Source organism: Balaenoptera ricei, chromosome 10, assembly GCF_028023285.1.
Source record: "Balaenoptera ricei isolate mBalRic1 chromosome 10, mBalRic1.hap2, whole genome shotgun sequence".
Lineage (NCBI taxonomy): Eukaryota > Metazoa > Chordata > Mammalia > Artiodactyla > Balaenopteridae > Balaenoptera > Balaenoptera ricei.
In genome coordinates, this window is record NC_082648.1 from 93168026 (window position 1) to 93185867 (window position 17842).

The window sequence follows — 17842 nt, forward strand, 5'->3', positions numbered from 1 at the left end:
CACAAACGGAACCTTTCTGTTAGTTAATATCACGTCAAGCCCCACATTTAAAGAATTCCTTTGCCCCACCAGCAGAAGATTTTATCTATATCTCCAAAAGTAGGATGTACTTGCCTATGAATTATAGCCCTTTGACACAAACCGGATATAAATGTCTTCAAAGGATTTCAGCTATGACATAATATAGTATGAGGAATGCAGAATAAAATATGTAAGGTGATATATCTGTTATTTCTAAGGAATCTGCACTGCTTTTGCTAAGAACTGAGAAATGAAACAATATTGAGCCCTCTGAACCAACTGTTATCTATCTCCACACTTGTCACGGGAGAGATTCAGAAAGGTCTCTTTTTAAAAATCAGGGTCAAGGAGACCTAATCGTAAGAAACCTGTCTCAAAACAGTCACTAGGGGGCCCTAGAAGCATCTCAAAGAGGAAGAAGGAAAACCTGCTCTCACCTCCGTTTTTCCAAGTCTCATTTTCTGGGTACTAATGAAACTGGAATCTAAAAACAAGTTAAGAGCATGGTGCAAAGTTTGGAGGCAAATCGGGCATTAAGCCTTAAAAGACCAGAGTCCCATTTTGACTCATGAGTCAAGAGTTTAGTCGCCCCACCCTTCTCGCTTCCAAGATATACAACAGAAAAAGGAATATTGCATTAATTGAGATGAAAGTGGCCAGATACTGTCACCATCTTTAAGTCAACCCAATTATTTTTACTATTCCAAATAGAACCTCCCTTCTAAGATTTTAGGGCTGTTTTCTGAATGTTTTGAATGTTCTTCAAGTGCTAGGTAGCAAGATGAACGCATCCTCACAGGGGTGACATGAAAAGTTTTTAAGCAACCTATGCAGCAGGGTATCCACCAAACAACTTATGGGAAGTAAGCCAACCATAGGGGCACTAGCAATAGACCAGAGTCCTGGAAGTGAAGCAGGAGATAGATGGGCCCCAGGCTGAGCGGCTGGAATCTGTCCCCTGTGGACAGATACTCCAAGATAAAGATGATGGCAGGAGCAAGGAGGAGCTGAGTCCTGCTTGGATAAAAGATAAAGAGACCACATATTTCTCATTCTTGAGGTCAAGGAGACCTCCCTGACTACACATGCGCAGAAAGTCTCCTTGGGGGTCCAAAGGCAGGGGGTGTCACCCCATAATGGGTATTGTCAACCTTCCCATAGGCCTCTGCACTAGAATCCATCTTGGCTAAAAGATGTGCATGCATGTCAGAGAGGAACCTAGGACAGGTCAGGTGTGGAAAAAGAAGTGAGATAATTGGCCAAAGGCAAACAAAGACCCAGAAGAACTGCTCTATATAAGTGATTTGATCACCTCTCTGGGGCTCTCCGCTTCATTAGAGAAGATGCCCACACCCTTTTCTCTCCGGCTGTGTATCTCTGCCTTGCTTCTGCCTTAAATAAACTGTTTCTCTGTGTGCTCTCCCACTTAATGTGCTGTGTCTCAAATAATAAACTTTGTACCTGTTTTTACAGTTTTTGCCTCCTTTAGATATTCTTGCTTTCAAACGGGGCAAGAGCCAGGGGAACTTTGCTTCTAACCTCTAGCCCTTCCTTGCTGGTCTAGTGGCTAGGATTCCTGGTTTTCACCCAGGCTACCCAGGTTCAATTTCTGGGCAGGGAACTAAGATCTTGCTGCAAGCCTCCACTCACTGCTGTCTTCTCAAGATCAGAAGCACCTGGTAGGCCAGGTATTAAATCTTTAGTGTAGGTTCTGGTGAGAAGGTGGAGGTGGGAGGACGGGGTTGGGGGGGGGGATTCCTTGGGGAGGGCAGTGGCAGCTGGGGTGACAGGCAGGGTAGAGCTGGAATGGTGGGGTGGGGGAGGGGACACTTAACAGCCAATATGGAAGGATTTCAATATTTTAACAAGTAATGTTTGTCAAAACAACTGAATATCAGCCCTGACCATACATAAATTTGCCCCCAATTTTTTGTAAACTTCAATATCTAGCAATCAAATTCTCAGAGTTTCCAAATCCTTAGCCGTCACATAATATATTTCCCACATCTTATCAGTAAATAAGGTTAAGCTGTCTTTTATGAGGGTCAAGAATCAAACAGCACTCAGGTTGCACAGATATGGAGAAACCTAATTATCCTTTAACCAATACTGCAGAAATATCTACAAAAGATGTCATATCCAGACACATTTCAGATGTAAATTTAAGCACTGGGTGTGAAACTCTTCTCTGTCATTGAGGCCAATAATCAAAAGACATTCCTGGGCAGAACAAAATGCCTCCATCAGGGCTAAGCAGGGAACAAGCTACTTGCTAGCTGAAGAATTAAAGAATGTTGCAAAAGCCACCAAATTAACACTAATGGAAATGTGATTTGAACATAATTTAACTAAAAACAAAGCAAGTCTAGAATTGAGACATGAGACAGAGAATGGGGATGAAGTCTTTCCGAGTGGAAAAAAAAGTAGTTTATGTTCCCATCATCGTGTTCATCAAGCAGGCAAGGTACAGGTATTCTCAAAATAGCATTATTAACATCCAGAAAACTTGCCACTGAAAACCTCAGAGCCAGCTAATTAGAACAAATTTGGTTCTAGATGGAGAATCCCACTGTCTTTAGGAGAGAGAGTTTATTCACTCACTGACTGTGAAAGTCCATCAGAGGAAAACCTTACCAGGTATATAGCACCCTGATCACCTTATGACAAAATGCTCAACTGGGGACCCAAAGCCCCTCTGCAGACAGGAAGGAAACATCAGTGCTAAAGAGATCAATTTAGAGGACAGAGTGAGCTTTTCTCCTGAGATCATGGCCCCCATAAAGATAAGGGGACCTCAAGCCACTGGATCACAAGACCCTCAAAACAAAAATGAAAAAAAAAATTCAAACATTGGTAAAGACATCGAAGTCCTGAAATAAAAGATGATGGCTTATTCCTTTTGGGGCTTTTAGGCAAAAAACTTCTGTTTAAATGGCTGTCATAGTTGTGTGGGTATATTTTATCAGATCTTGCTTTTTTCCTGCTCTCTCTATCTAAGGGACTCATAGATCAGGACATCTCAAACCTCAATGTGCGTACACATCACCTGGGAATCTCATTAAAAGGCCAATACTGATTCAGCAGGCCTGGAGTGGGGCCTGAGATTCTGCTTTGCCAACAAGTTCCTGTCCATGGACCACACTTTGAGTAGCAAGGCTGTGGAGGACACTTGTCGGTAGTCAACCACCTCCTATATCCCCTTTCTCATCCCGAGGGTATTGTGTTAGTAGGGCTCCCCAAAAAGTAAACCCTGAGACAAGGACTTGGGGGCAAGAGATTTATTTGGAAACTTCAGTGAGAGTGAGGAAATGAAATAGGAAAGGGAGGAAGACCAACAAGGGATGAATTAATAAATGGTCAATGGGTGCTCTTCTGATAAGGACCCCCTAAGAGATTGTGTAGAATGCCATTGTCCAAAAAACAAAAAAACAAAAACAACTTCTCTGTGATGGAAATGTTATATATTTGCCCTGTCCAATATGGCAGCCACTAGCTACCTGTGACTATTGTGCACTTGAAATGAGGCTAGTGTGACTTAGACACTGAATCTTTTCTTTTATCTAATGTTAATTGATTTACATTTAAATAGCCGCATGTGGCTACTGTGTTGGATGGGGCAGGTATAGAAAATAACTTGAAATTGTCCCATTAAGGGCCAAGAAACCTAGAGGAGTATTTACCCACCAAATCCCTTCCTTTTTGAGGGTTGCTTCTGGAAATTGGTCAGTTCCTAGTAGTTCTACCATGCTCCCCTGGCCAGACAACACCCACAGCAGAGAGTTACAGGTGCTTAAGGTAGGAAACCTTTAGTGTATACGGAAGCTGTCCATCAAAGATGAAGGTGATCCCCAAGGTGGGTCTAGGGGAGATGAACAAGGTCCTGACAGCATTTGCTGAAAGAATCCAGATTTTGTTTTCAACCTGACCTGTCTCTCATTCCAGGAGCAGACCCTGAATAGCATAAGCTCATCAATGCATTCCATACTCCTGACTACCATCATTGGTGCAAGGCTGAGTAGACAACCTAAGCTGGTCCAATCAAGGTGACTCTCAGGACTTTGGGATGCTGGACTACTGAAAGTGTTCTTTCACCTCTGGACCACGTGGTCCACAGACACAAAGCTGCAGTCATTTTGCTGCCACAAAGGATAAAACTGACACGGAGAACAGCAGAGCACAGAAAGACAGAAAACCCAATATATATCAGTTAGGATTCCTTTGAGCTGCCAGTAGCAGAATACCCAGCTCATAGGACTTTAAATAATGATCTCACATAATGAGAAATCTCAAGCTAGGCAAGTCCAGGTTTAGTGCAGCAGCTCAGTGGTTTCATCAAGGACCCAGGATCTTTATATCCAGTCTACTACTCTGCCATCGGCTGCATATTGGCTTTATGTGTTGCCTCATGGTCACAAGATGGCTGTGGTAGCTCCAAACATCATGCTCTCGAACCAGCATCCAAAGCAGAAAGAAAAAGGCAGGCAGAAAGCACTTTTTCTTTTACTATACTTCCCCCTTAGGATTGACTTACACTAATCATGATTCACCTTCTGGAAATTGAACATTGTTGGGTTTTGTTAACAAAGCAGGAGAGGAAGTGGCTCTTGTGTACAAACTAATAGTGCCTGCTCTAGGACCCTTGATGACGCCACTGAGCCACTGAATAGGACCAGCCCTGAAACTTATCCTCACTCTGAATTCCTCATTTACATGAGCCAATAAATTTACCTGTGTAAATTTTAGTTATTTCTCTTACTTGGAACCAAAAAAATCCTAACCAATATAGACAAAAAGGCCTCCTGTCCAAAGACTCAGACTCAGCAATTCTCTTCCTCCCTATTCCTGGATGCAATGACGGCTGATCCTGGAAAAGTACAAGGCACTCCCTCTCTTCCCAAGAGTGAAATTTGGATTGGGAATCATTTGCTATTTTATGCTTGGCATGAACAGAGACCTAGATGCCTCATGAGCATTAACCTGCAATTCTCACACTTCATCTAATACCCATCATCCGTACTTGGTCTACTGAACCACAACTTCACTTTGCCTGAGGATCTACTTAACACTCCAATCCCCCGCTGAGTCTGAAGCAAATCCTGAGACCCAGCCTGCTTAGTTGGTCCTTTAACCATCCTCACCCCTACCCCATAGTTACTGCCAGTATTTCTATCATGGGGGCTGGATCCTGCCTCCAGAACCTTTGCTTTGACCTTTGAAGATCTACATTCTGGCAAGAACCTGACTTGAGAACTGCTGATGACTCAAAGTTCCCGTAACAGCTCTTTTCTCCACCATGGCAATTGGACCGTTGGCTTTTACTTCTGTACATTTGGACTTGAGGATGCTATGGTCACAGAACTAGGGGATTTAGATGGATGACCTCTGTGTGGGTGGGGCAGTCATTGCTGTCCCAGTTAAACTCGAAACCCAAGCATCAAATTATTCTCCTCTCTCATGGGAGATTAGGGCATGCCTAGAAGTAAGGCAAGGGCAATTTCTGACAGTGTTTTACCAATTCCTGCTGGAAAGTCAGGGATTTCTCATCTTAAATAATTTTTTTAATTGCTCACTTAAGAAGTTAAAAAATGTAACCTGAGTGTTTAGAATGATGATGTGAATAGTAGCTACTATTCACACATTACTACTGTGCTACACATTCTACGGGGTAGGAGAGGTGGGGAAGGTGGGAGAAAGAAATATGGATGTGGTTCCTAGAATTGAGAATCTCCAAATCCAATGCAGGAGACAGCATTTACTGTGAAGAGTTAAATGACTTTGCAAATATTAGATAAATATGAAGAGTTGTCATTGAGTATTCTTGAAAGATGCAGTAAAGATAAGCAGTGCTGTGACTCTGGAAGAAAGAGATTACCATGGTTCATCGAGTCTTTGGAAAATGTCTAAAAGCAGAAGGTTCTTGTTGGGCTGAAGATATGGCAAGAGTTGACCATATGTAAAAGGAAGGAGTTTCAAGCTTTAAGAAGCAGCAAAAATGATAAGCAGAAGGTGTGACTGGGCTTCCCTGGTGGCGCAGTGGTTGAGAATCTGCCTACTAATGCAGGGGACACGGGTTCGAGCCCTGGTCCGGGAAGATCCCACATGCCGCAGAGCAACTGGGCCCGTGAGCCACAACTACTGAGCCTGCGTGCCTGGAGCCTGTGCTCCACAACAAGAGAGGCCGCGATAGTGAGAGGCCCGCGCATCGCGATGAAGAGTGGCCCCCGCTTGCCACAACTAGAGAAAGCCCTCGCACAGAAACAAAGACCCAACACAGCCATAAATAAATAAATAAAAACAAATACTTTAAAAAAAAAAAAAACAGCAAACCCCCATCCCTCCCTCACCCCAGCCGCTGGCATCCACTAATCTACTTTAAAAAAAAAAAAAAAAAAAAAAAGGTGTGACTGGCTAAGATGACACATTTATTTAAGGGCTCAGAAACTGGAAAGGTAAGAAGTTGGGTCTAGAATTACTTGACAAGTAGTATCTGAATTCCTACTGTGTATCAGTTACTACGCTGACCACTGAGAATTTTAATACAAATAAAGACAGTTCTTGTTCTTTTAGTGGCTCACAGCCAAATGGATAGAGGGGGAAAAATTAAAAGGTGATGGGTTAAATTCTTAACTTTTCATTGACTCATCCACTATTTTTCCTCAGTCACCAATCCTTGTCCATCCTACCCTCAAAATATCCTTCAAATCCATTCCCACTTCTTCATCCAAATTGTTACTGCCTTAGCTCACCTGGAATACTGCAAAACCCACCTCACTAGCTTCCTAATACTGACTTTTCCCCATGCCTACATGTTAACCAACTTAACTCTACAAAGTAAATCTGAGCATATTTCTCACTAAATTATGTTTACATCTGTCTTATTTATTCCACTTCCTTTGCAAAAAATAGTTATAATTCTAGCCTGACTCCCCTGTGTGGGGATCTGGGATACCAGCCCCCGACAGGGTATGGGGGGATCCAAGAGCTCCATGGGCTCCAGAGAGTAGAGCCAAGGGAAAGCCCAAAGTCTAGAAGGTCACTTGAAAGCCTCAAATGAAGTATCAACCCTGAAATATCAACCAGGTTTGAGCAGAGAGGAAGAAACAAGGGACAATGCAAAAGATGTGAATAATGATTTGCAATGGATTTGCAATCTGAGAGGCACTGTTCAGAACACTTTCATGCATTACTTCATTTAATCATACTAAATTGGAATATTACCCGGCCATAAAAAAGAATGAAATAATGCCATTTTCACCAACATGGATGAACCTAGAGACTATCATACTAAGTGAATCAGACAAAGATAAATATCATATGATATCACTTATATGTGGAATCTTAAAAAAATAGATAGCTAGTGGGAAGCAGCCGCATAGCACAGGAAGATCAGCTCGGTGCTTTGTGACCACCTAGAGGGGTGGGATGGGGAGGGGGGGAGGGGGGGAGATGCAAGAGGGAAGAGAAATGGGAACATAATGTATATGTATAACTGATTCACTTTGTTATAAAGCAGAAGCTAACACACCATTGTAAGGCAATTATACTTCAATAAAGATGTTTAAAAAAAAAAAAATGATATGAATGAACCTATTTACAAACCAGAAACAGACTCAGACTTTGAAAACAAATTTATGGTAATGAAAGGGGAAACATGGGGGGAAGTGATAAATTAGGAGTTTGGGATTAACATATACACACTACCATATATAAAATAGATAATCAACAAGGACCTACTGTACAGCCCAGGGAACTCTACTCAATATTCTGTAATAACCTATGTGGCAAAAGAATCTGAAAAAGAATGGATATATGTATATGTATAACTGAATCACTTTGCTGTACACCTGAAACTAACACAACATTGTAAATCAACTATACTCCAATACAAAGTAAAAAATTAAATTAAAAAAGAGGAAACCAAGGACAATGCAGAAAATATGAATAATGACTTGCCATGGATTTGCAATCCACTAGGTACTGTTCACAACACTTTCACGCATTAGCTCATTTAATCATACTAAACCTTATGAGGGTGTTATTATTATAACACTTTTCCAAAGTTTACGCCACCTCTCTTTTATGGAAGACCTACATTAGTAGCTGTTTTCGCTAACCAAAAGAAATCTGAAGAGAATTTTTGCTTTTACAAAAAAAGGCGAAAAGCAAAAATAGCATCCAGCATTTGTTTTGCAGGGAGCCTTGACCGAGGCAGCAAGCACCCCAAGCGGTAAGAGTGGCCCCACCCAAGCTCCTTCCCGGAGGTCTATACTCTGCTGAGCATGTCTGCATCGAGCCGCCATAGCTTTGAACTGTGCCTGTGAGCATCTGGGCTTCATCTCCCTCTATTTTGAGAATCTGTTAGCAAGATGTGTCCTAAGGTCATTGCTTCTTCGCTTTACACCATTTCGGCTGACAAAAGGTCTCATAGGAACGCTCTACTTTCGGATAGCAGGGGACACCTGTATTATCATCATCATGACCAGTTTACAGATGAGATAAATAGGACATAAAGAAGTCAGATAACTTACCAAAGGTTACACAGTAATAGTAGGACTGGAATCCAAACACAGATAATTTATTTCTAGAGTCTGTGTTCTTAACCGCTCTGCCATTTTGCCTCTGTAAAGTGCGAGCACCAGAACAAATTAAGATCATAGCACAGACTAAGAGATGAATTTGGAGGTACATCTCTGAGCTGCTAAAACAAAGCTGTAGGAGCTTTTGAAAGGTTGTTCACAACCTTGAGTAATGGCTGGGGAAGAGGTGGATAAAGATGCAGGCGAGTTCCCTATACTTTTTGTCTATATGTGTCATCTAATACAGATACCATTCACCATCTTGTTATTTTTAACACCCTGTCATTGATATACACCTTCAGAGAGGGCTACCTTGGTTTGTCCTCCCTTGCACTGATCCACATTTCCATATGTTCACTTCTGTTCTTTACTGCTTCATTGTACATTTTAATTTTTCTATTTGTATTTCATTTTTTTGTTCTCCTTACAATTCTTATTTATGTCATCTGTCTCCCCTTTAACTTCATTTTCTTCGTCCTGACATCTTGGACTTTCTGCTCCAGTTTTATGGATATCAAGCAGGTTCTAAAGTATTACTTTATTTCCAACAGTAAATCATTTTGACAGAATTCCCTTTTCCTTAAATCTTTAGGATGTTCTTCCCTCTCCCTTATTCTGTAGTGCTTTCATTGGCTTCATATAATTGTTGTTTCCTGCTTGTTTATCCTCAAATAAGAACAAATCCACCTACATGCAGTGTTTACCAATACACTGATGATGGATTTCCCTTAGCTTAAGCCTCAGAGTGGTAGCTTTGAACTGTTTTCCAGATCTACATACAGCTGGGCAGAGATTGATGGGCACAAATAGCTACTGGCCCAATGTCCCCTCCCTGGCTAACTTGGGTCACATAGGGCTTGCTGGATTGAGAATGAATCTTCTCTTTTCCTGCCACCTGGTTCTCCGATACTCTGAACAAGAGGGGTGTGCAAAGCTACAATTCTCAGCCCTTCCTTTCACTGTGCATCACTATACTGCTCTACCTGTGGGGACTATACCTTTCAGATCCTCATTAGTTGAGACCTAGACTTTCTCAAACAGAGGAAGGGTCTGTCTATGAATTCAAGCTCCTGCTGCTTCCACTGGCTCAATAAAGGTGACCCATGACTGTTTGCTTCTCCATCCCCACCAATAGCTACATAGTTGGTAGAAATAAAAACTCAATTGAGAGGCCCACTTTTCCATGTTACTGTGCTGTAAGAAGTTGCAAAAGGCAATGTGTGACCAACCAAAGCTATTTCATGCTCACGAGGGAGACGATCACAACTTATTATTTTCTTGTGCCTGGTTATAGGGCCTTTGTTTATGAGCATCAGCTGCTGAAGGATTTGCTTGGTGTTGTAATTTTAGTGAAAAGTATATACTCCAACTTCCCAATGGGAGCAGGCTGTGAGAATTCACATACTGCATCTTCTCTTGAAAACAATCATCCACTTCAACCAAACATAAGAAGAACACAAGAAGACATATTTGGTGATCAGATTAGCCACCCCAAAGCCAGCCAGATTAGCCTAACAATTAGCCTAATTGTTGCTTTGGATTCACCCTTCCATTGAGACTAATGTGGTAATGAGTTAACTCTTTCCTGCCCAACCTAGGTAAAGTATGTGCTGAATGCTGGTGGAAAATATCTCCAATGAAGACATTCGAGTTTATTTTAACATTCGTGTGTTTAACCGGACTTTTTGAGGGCCTCCTCTTCTAGCCTGGTGCCAGATGTGAAGGTATGTGTTCCTTCTCTCACAGAGAGTGGGATCTAGTTGGAGAGACAAACATTAAGCAAGGATAAATACATACTTAATTGTTAATTAGGGAAATACTGCAAAGGAAACAAAATAGGTACAATGGGAAAAGGACCAAAGTTAGAGTTCAGGATGATCTTTCCAAGGAAGGGACATTTAGGCTGAGATCTGAAGTAGGAGTAATTCAGTAATTCAGGCAATGAGTGAGGACAAGATATTCCAAGTAGAAGAAACAGCATGTGCAAAGCAATGAAGCAGGAGAACGTGGTAGGTTTGAGGGGCCAAAAGAAGGCCAGGGTAGCTGGAGCTTAGTGAGTAGGAGGGAGAATCTTGCAGAAAAGAATAGGACATGAACAGCTGTTGAGGGCATTTGGGGGAATCCACAAGAGATGAATAAGTGGATTGCCAATGAGCAGCGTGGTCCCTTGAACTTAGCATGAATTAATGCTGATCAAAGTCAGCACAGTTCTGGGACTTTCTCCAACAATATTCTATCACTCCGTTTGTCTTTCAGTTTTGCCTCTGTTAAGGAGATGTGGAGAAACCCAGCTTTACCCTTTGTGATGTCTCCCTGCCCCTTCCCTCTGCATTTCTCTAATTCGTGCTGGAAGACCTACTTAATCCCCTTATGTAGCCTATTCTTAAATCATATTCTGGGACTACCGTATCCTAAGCAGGGAGATTATTTGAAAGCTGTCAATACTTCTTTGACTCTAAACTGAGTTGGTTTTGTTACTGAGTCCAAGCTTGTACTGCTCGCCACACGACAGGTCAATAAATCGAGAGATGAGTCGTTAGGGTAAGGAATGGTGACTTTATTTGGAAAGCCAGCAGACCGAGAAGATAGTGGACTAGTGTCCCAAAGAACCATCTTGCCTGAGTTAGAATTCAGGCTTCTTTTATACTAAAAGGGGAGGGAGAAAAGTCAAACATTTCCTGGTTCCGGTCAGCCTCTGGAGGGGATGTGTTAATTTCTTCCTTCCTGCAGTCATTCACAGGTGGGCCTGGTCAGGATGTTTCCTGTGAGCTAAACAAAGGTATTTTAGCTTAAGGCTCATCACCTGGGAGGCTGGGTTCCCAGAGATGGGCCATTATGTATAATTTAAGCTTTTAGGCAACATCATTTTAGTGATAAACTTGTAGCGAAAGCAATAGAATACAAAGGTTAAAGTAACAGATCCAGTAAGGAGTCAGATTTGTTCTTCCCTATTACAATTTGTGATGGCATCTCTCATCCCATCCTCATCCATCTCCTTCCCAGTGGGAATGGGATGGGCTTTCAGTCACTGTGGCTTTACTGGGACCACCTCCAATCCATTGCTCGGCTCTGAGTTTCCATTTTGAGGAACTCATGCCCCATCCCCACTTACCTTTAGAATAAAAGCCATGATCTTATTTTATAAATGTTTTTTTGTCAAAGCATCCACCTGGGCTCCACACTCTAGAAAGCCCTAAGTGTTATACAGATAGCATTATCATATGACAGCTTTAATCCTTCCAATGAAATCTCTTGGAGTTAACCTAATCTCTTCCACTTGCACTTGAAACTAATTTCCTATTGTTCAGACCTTAGTAGAAATCAAACGATTTGGTCATAACCTTCCCTATGGAGGCAATATTCAAGTTACAAAAAATGATTAAATCACCCTGTTCAGCCTTCCTTTTGCCAGACTAATTTAAGTTCCACAAACTTTTTTTTTTTTTTCACATATTTAGACCTTACATACTTAAGGGCTTTCAAGGGCAAGTCTTATTATTCACCAGCGTAAAAGCTTTCCAAAAACAATAACAGCCATAAGGACAACAATACCTTGCAACTTTATGGCACTTAACTTTTTTCCTAGTGCTTTTTTTGCACATACATTATCTTATTTTGTCCACTTAATGACTCTGTGAATTAGGAAGGGTGGATGTTATCATCTCCCTGGGGAAAAAATAAAACAAAACTCAGCCTTAATTCACTCGGGTAGAGATTCAGGATCAAGTTGGACCAACGTGAGGCTTCAGCTACATCACGGCGGTCTCCCTCCGAACCTTCGCTGACTTGCTCCTCTGTGGAATGCCTTCGTCTTTTATCAAAGGTCACCCGAGGATAAGAATAGCCAACCTTTGTTGAGCATTTAACGTATGTCAGACATTGCGCTAAGTGCTTTAAATGCATTATCTTTCAACCCTCATGACAAAGGGGACGGTTCTATTGTTATCCCCGTTGCTCAGAAGACTAAGATGAAGCTCAGAGAGGTTAAGAAATGCACCCAGGACGCCACAGCTCAAGGGCGGAGTCAGGGTTCAAAGTCAGGTGTGGGTGGCTTCCAACCCTGTACTCTTAGATATGGTGCAGTTGCTGCCTCAAGAACCAGCAGAAGAGGTTCTCCCCCACGACCCCTACCCCGTGTTTGCTGCGGAAACTCTTGGTGAGGACATTGTCACCCTACTGAATCTTCCTATATAAGGACTCCGTTTAGAAAACCCTCAAAATTTACTACTAGGAAGAATGTGCTTTCCCTGGAGGGAAGGGTTTGTTGTAGATCTTGGCTTTTGTGTTTGGTGCCATGTTGTGTTTTTACTTTCTGTTAACAAAAAGGCGTGTCATCGTGGAAAATAGCAAAGAGTTAGGAATTAGAAAGATCTGGCTTAGAATGCTCGCTGGGAATCAGAACTTAATGAGCTTAGTAGCAGCTCTGCTTGCTTACGTGACTTCACATGAGTTGCTTTATCTCTTTGAGCCTTGATTTATTTCATTTCTAAAATGGGTATAGTAATAACAAATTAAGAGACCACTGTGAGAATTGGAGATAATGTATGTAAGAGTACACTCAGAGTAGTAATGCTTTTTTTTTTTTTTTTTTTTTTTGCTTTCCAGGATCAGAATCCCACCCCTGTTTTGGGGAAATCCCCATTATTTAGGTCTTGGTAGAAGGCAAGTTCCCAAATTCATATGTGGAAATTGAAGAGAGATACATCATCAGCTAAGGATCTTGACTGTGATCAACACAAAGTGATTCTAGATGACTAAGCAGAAGAGAGATCATTTACAGATCATTGGCAGGGCAGAAGAAATGGGCTCAAGAGATTAGGAACTGTGCCTCAAACCATGCTGGAGAGCTGGTCTCACACTAAATTTGTAGTGTAACTGACTCTTCCAGCCAGGGGGTCTTAAGGGAAGTTTGGAATATCCATTGTCCGTAGAAAGTTTTTGGTCAGTGGCCATAAATGCACATCTAGCAGGAAATAGCCTGAGGCAGTATTTCCAAGTCTGTTCCCTTATCACCCCTAGCTCAGAAGAGCAGCTCATTGTTAAATATTTGTTTATAAAACACTCCTAGGCTATTTGTTTTTCTCTTTCTGACTTACTTCACTCTGTATGACAGTCTCTAGGTCCATCCACGTCTCTACAAATGACCCAATTTTGTTCCCTTTTATGGCTGAGTAATATTCCATTGTATATATGTACCACACCCTTTCACTGAAAGTTATCCCAGGAGGCCTGATTATTCTCTGCAAAGCAACCAGTCTGCAAACTGTCCACGTGCTGGCCATAGAGTAATTCTGCTGTACAGACGGTGTGCGCTGCCTACTGCCAAGGCCATTCTCCCTTCATCCTTATTGGCAAAGCCCCCAGCTCCAGGGCAAATCCTTATTAGTCTAAATATACCATTGAGGCACATACCCCTTGCCAGAAATTGATTTAGAGTTATGACTTAAGGCAGTTCTGGCCAATGAGATGTGAGAAATATGCTGCAGCTTTGAGGGATAGGTTTCATTACTGACAAAAAGGGACACAGTAGAAGAGACAGCCCCCTCCTTCCTTTGGACATTTTGGTGTTTGCATGTAATGCTTGAAATGGCAGCAGCCGTCCTATGACCATGATTTCACCAAGCACAAAGCTCATACTATGGTACAATCGAGAAAGAGAAGAAAGATGGGTGGTCCTTAATAATGTCACTGAACGTTTATTAATCAATTCTGAAGCCATCTTACCTCAGGATGCTTGCAGTTTGAAATTTTAAAACTTCCTTACTGTTTAGATCGGTTGTGTCAATGTTATCCGTTACTTGCATCTTAACACAGGTATCTCAAGAACCATTCACCCAGGCTTCTCCATCCCTGCCAAACTTAACTATAATGATCAATTTCATAGTTTTTCAAACTCTACTATGTATAAAAGTGTTTCTTTTTGGTAGCTTTCTGTGACCACCTGCTTAGCATTCAAAATTACCAGTGTGGGAGTTACCTGGAGGCCAGTGGTTAAGACTTCGCCTTCTAATGCAGGGGGTGCAGGTTCTCCCTGGTCGGGGAGCTGAGATCCCTCATGCCTCCTGGCCAAAAAACCAAAACATAAAACGGAAGCAATATTGTAACAAATTCAATAAAGACTTTAAAAATGGTCCACATCAAAAAACAAAATCTTAAAAAAAAAAATTTACCAGTGTTATGTGGACATCCATCATCAAAGTCCTGATTACAGATGCAGGAGGATTAAGTCCTGGAAATAATAGTAATACTAACAACAACAACAAACACACACACACACACACACACGTATACATATATATATATGTATGTATGTATGTCTGCTATGTTCCAGGTACTGTTCGTTTGCATGTTGAGAAATTTTGCTATTAAAAAAAGAGGTAAATAGCGCAGAAGCTTTAGTCAAGAAAGGATCTCATCAATAGTATGCATAAGATTTTCCCAGCACTAACCCAACATCCACAAAATTTTTAAACATGTCAATTCTCAGTCCTTGGAGCATCTACCCCAAGCAAAACTGTGTTTAAGATCCCAGCGCTTAGTCTAAGCTCATGTTATAGTTGCCAAAGGCCATACGAGAGAATCAGTGGTATTTGAGGGTAAGAGTGTAGACATAGGATAGAAAATCTTCCTTGGTTAAGCCTTGCTAAGATGACAATCATTCTGTTCCAGGAGAACAGAATCTAAATCATTCTGAATTTAAACTCTGTTAAGAGAAACCTCCCATCAAGTGGTTAATTTTGGCATTATCCATTTGCTATATCTGAGGGAGGGGGATTGGCCTATAATGTCTCTTCTCTAAGCATGGGCAATTCAGATATGTTTGCCTTATTGAAAAGTTTAGAAATACTTGTTTGTCCTTGCTACCTCCAATTCCTCTCCCACCTGTCACTCTTTAAACCATCCCCCCAACCCCAAAGCTTCTGACACTATTACTTCATGGAAAATGGCTCTTGCTAGAGTCACCATTGGCCTCCATTTTGCTGGATCTAATTCCACTTTTACATGACCTCTGCACTGTAGGGGTGGTGTCTACAGTACTTACGTAGGTATTCCTGGTGCCTAGTAGAATGTTCGGCACATAGTAGGTGCTCAGTAAATATTTGTGAATGAATAAATGCATATGTAGCCTATGTCACATGATGCGCTGGGGGCAGAAGTTAGATCTAGAATTCGGAGTCCAGAGTTCTTGCTACCAAAACATAACTTGATGGAGCTTTACATGGTGAGACTGAGGTATATCACGAACATTTTCTAAAGAACAGAACCAGAAACCACTTTTGTTTCCCTGCTTTTATAAACAACTAAATCCAGGAGCACATTAAATCTAGGAGTCACTTTCCCTTTTCATACATTCTTCCCAACAAATCTCATTGCCCAGCAAGTAGGTGCGTGACGGAACGTGTTCAGAAAATTTCTCACATGGGCATCAGTTTTGTTTTGAGTTCCACACCCTCCCCCAACTCTCTCAATAATGCTCTGGAAGAACAATTAAGCCCTGAACTTTTGACAAGGGGACAGGAAAGAGAGAAAAAAATCTGTTTTAAGGGCTCTGTTATCAATCACATAAGCTGCCAATTAATTATTACAATGTACCAAATTGCCAAAAGTGATGAGTATCTTTTGTAGAGATGGCTTCAACAGCCGAGAATGGGCCCAGAAGACCCAGCTGGGAGGCCCTGCTGCTCTAACCAAAGGGAAGCCACAGTGTACACATACCATCCAAATTCACCACTTGGGCAGCAAATCAGGGTTTTTTTGTTTTGTTTTGCGCAAAACCTCATGAAATCTCAGATAGAAACAAAGGCAATAGACTTCACAGCTTCTTTGTAAGGGAATGGACTCCTGCCGTGGCTAGTCTTTATGGGAAAGATAAACGTTAGCTTATTCTAGAGAATGACTGCTTGTCTATCAGCCCTCTTTTTTCTGGAGGCACCATGCTAGTGCCCAGTGGCCAAAAAGAATTGGGAAAGGTATTTTCCCAGAGCATCCAGAGGCAAAGTAGCTGGAAATGGCTTCTAAATATCAGTCAAGGTCATAGTAAGGAAGGAGGGAAAGAGGGACTGAACACTAGGCCTTCAAAATGAACCATGGCCATCAACAGGAAAGAGGGATGGGATTGGAAGCCTGGGGGGTTGGGACCAGGTTAGAATGCAGTGTACTGAGTGGCCCTGGGAAGAGGGTCAGAATCAGGTAACACTGGGTATTCGAGGTTCATGAATCAGGGAGACAGGCTCTTGCAGGGCTGAAGGCCAATGGCCATTTGCTCCTAGAAATGTTCCCTCTTTACATCTTGTGACATTGACAGGATGCAATGACAAGATACAGCCAATCCAATGTTACCCACTCACCTTGGCAGGTTTCCCTTCACTACGGAACCAATGGAGGAAGACAATCTCATACCTTCTCAGTTTTCACCAGTTATGTGTCCTGGTTGCCTTTGAATAAAAACAAAAATTTGCCTGTTAGCCACAGGTGACATTTTGCCTTTTGGGGCTTATTTTCTCTCTGAAGGACAAGTATATCTTCAAACTTATTTCAACCAATGCTTCCAATTTCCTATATTCTGTAAACACCACGATATCAATATAGCAGCTAGTCATGGATATGGATATAGCAAAGTCTGAAATTTAGGGTAACAAAGTAGGACATCTCAAAATCAGGCATCTTCTGAATTAATAACCTATTTTTGGTGATGACTTTTTCTATGGTGACCTCTCTAAGCTAATATACTTTTTATATTAAATCAGAGGCTTTGGGGAAAGCTGAACATTCACATTTTGTACAGACTAGTACAGCCCTTGGCCTTAGAGTTCCCAAGGAACGGGGAAAACACGAGAGTCCCCATGATAGTGATGAACCAGAAATTTAGGAGGAGTTTAAGGGTACTACATTGGGGATGTGGCTAGATGTGCCTTGTTACTTAGTAAGACCAGGAAACGTGAAAGGGGGGCTAAGAGAGCTAAATTAGTACCATTTCGGGGGGATGGAGCAGCTTCTAGGGCTGAAGGAAGGATGAGTCCTAATATCCAAGTTCTCCGGTCTGTATTGACCACCCCAGTACTCAGCTTTCCCAACAAATGGGTAGAGCGCCGCTTCTGCAATTTTGGGCGTGGCAGTAAACCAAAAAGCCAAGTAGGTTGTCGCTTTCTAAGAGTTCCATGAGCAGGTAGTCAGCTCCCAGCACAAGGTAGGGCTCGAAGAGTAGGATATTTTGTTCTTGGAGGATAAGGATTGTGTTTTGATTA